The sequence below is a fragment of the Monosiga brevicollis genome, genomic scaffold, assembly GCF_000002865.3.
Source record: "Monosiga brevicollis MX1 MONBRscaffold_8 genomic scaffold, whole genome shotgun sequence".
Lineage (NCBI taxonomy): Eukaryota > Choanoflagellata > Craspedida > Salpingoecidae > Monosiga > Monosiga brevicollis.
In genome coordinates, this window is record NW_001865045.1 from 1,112,881 (window position 1) to 1,115,409 (window position 2,529).

The following is a 2,529-nucleotide window of genomic DNA, read 5'->3' on the forward strand; positions in this document are numbered from 1 at the left end:
TTTCCCTCACACACACTCTCTCTCTCAAACTCTCTCTCTCTCTCTCTCTCTCTCTCTCTCTCTCTCTCTCTCTCTCTCTCTCTCTCTCTCTCTCTCTCTCTCTCTCTCTCTCTCTCTCTCACTCTCTCACTCGCTGGCGCGTTCCGCGCTTGCTGGCAAAGCCGTTGGGTGGTGTGTGGATCTTGACCATAGTCTGAGGTATGCTTGGCTGACTTGGCGATGCGCGCGGCTTGATTTAGCCCATGATCGTGTTCGACTGGGACTTGATCCACATGCCACGGGGGGAGGGGGTTTCGTTTCCGTTTCCGTTTTGAACTTGCTGCTTTCGTGCATTTATCAATTCGAGCTCGTTGTGGCTTCACCTGGCTCACCACGCGTTTCGTCTTTCACGCCGTGCCGATTGAAACAGGAGGCCTGGGCAACATATTTTATTGATTACTGGGTCAGAGAGTCGGCATCGAGCAGGCATGGCGGACTCTTGGCGGAATGAGCGTCACAAGACCTCAGCTGCGGCTCATGGCGGTGGTCGGGCGCGACATCACTCACCAGCCGACGGCATGGGCCCTCGTCGCCGAAATGCCAATCTGCCAAGCAAGGCAAAGCTGAAGCACGAACATATCACACATTTAAAACCGGCAGACTGCCCGACGCTTGCTTGTTTTCACTGCATGCGCGGCAACGCCCCAACCTACATCCTGCCAGAGCTGTTGGATGAGCATCTCGAGACTCCTCGACATGGCAAACCGGTACGGGGGTGTCTCGACCCACAGTGCTTGATTCCCCCGTCTTTGGCACGCTCACGCCTTGATCTCGCCATCTAGGCCCGAGGAAACGGTATTCTTCCCAAAAATTTGGACCCCATTCAAGGGCACCCGATGATCGCCCAGGTTGGCCACTGTGCCGACGTGCTGCCGTCTGCCACGGTCATTTTGTGTGCTCACGCTTCTTTGACACCCTCTCATAGGTCCAGGGGACCGCGTTTGAGGCAGAGTACAAGTGCGAAGTCTGCGTTGAGTTTATGGCTGAGAAGCAAATTCCTACACACTTGAAATGGAAGGTTCATCGCGAACATATTGAGGTACCAGTGTCCAGTCCGACCAGCTCGTGTTGCGAACATACAACTGTCGTTTCATGCCCACGTGGTTCCCTGTTCTTGCTGGGAACAGTTTGGAACGTCGGCAAAAGAGGCTGCTTATCACGACGAGCCCTTGCCAGATCAACCCGACCGCGTCGTACCTGAGGTTGACCCATCCCTGGATCCTACCAGCGCTTCCATCGCTGGGCTTTTTTTGAAAGAGGTAGATTTTGGCCCCAGTTGCATGAATGTAGAACATTGCGGATGCACCATTCATGCTGCACCCCATCGCGACGAAATGTGTGAACACAAAGGGTATCTTGCCCCCGGACATGCACAAACGCGAGCTGATCCGCAAGGATGTTGAGGTCTGGTCATGCCCTGTGCCCGCCCCGACCGCCCTTCCTGATACCGTGCCCGTCCTCGCCAGCAAGCACGCCATGTGCGAGCGATACCCTCATGGGCTGGTGCCAACTATTCATGTGTATCTTGTCAGGACACTATTCATCGGCAGCGCCAATTTGAGGGCGCGCGCGTTTTTCTTTTTGGCTCATCCAAGACTGGGTTTGCCAGCTACAAGAGCGATCTGGACCTTTGCGTCATTGTCCGTCATATTCAACGCGCGCTTGCCTTCTTTCTTTTTCACTCATTTTGTGGTCTCCGCCTTCTGCTCACACCACACTCCACCTGCTATTTGCGTTTTGATAACAAACCCCTACAGACGGATGCAGACTTGCTCGAGTCCATCGCGTGGGCCACTGATCTTGAGCTCGAGCCCACGCCAATGGCTAAACCAGGCAGTGTAGTGGCACAACCCGGCTCCAAACACATAAAGCAGTCCTCAGCTCCTCCCGCTGCATCCGAGCCCAAGAGTCAGAAACCGAGGACCGCGAGCAAGGAGCCCCGACTGAAGGGACCACGAAAGCCGGTAACGGCCAGTGACCAAGTCATCAAGCTTCCCGCTCCTGTGGCGGCATCTAGCCAAGGGCCACGTGCTGGGACAGACCGTCCCAGGGAGGCACGACACACCACCGTAAGAGCAAGACCAAGGTCACTCGGCAAGACCGGGCGCCAGGCCAACCCACGCCCAAGAACCGTTCCAAGAACCGACCCGAACGAGTTGTGACGCGCGAGGTGGGTTTAATTTCCTTGGTATCATGGACCAAGCATTTGTGCCTTCTCACTCGAAAATTGCCCAAATGCAGCATGGGGACGAGCCAACCTTTGAGGAGCTGATGAACAATTTAAAACTCAGCGGCAAGCAATAGATTGATGGCACGGGTTTGCAAGCCAGGCTTTGGAGAACGGGACACAAACTCCATTTCGCTGTGTGCCAATCCCACCCTCAGCCCCATATCAGTCGACCAGCTTGCCATATCAAAAAAAAAAATAGTTGCTCTCTCTCTCTCTCTCTCTCTCTCTCTCTCTCTCTCTCTCTCTCTCACTCTCTCTCT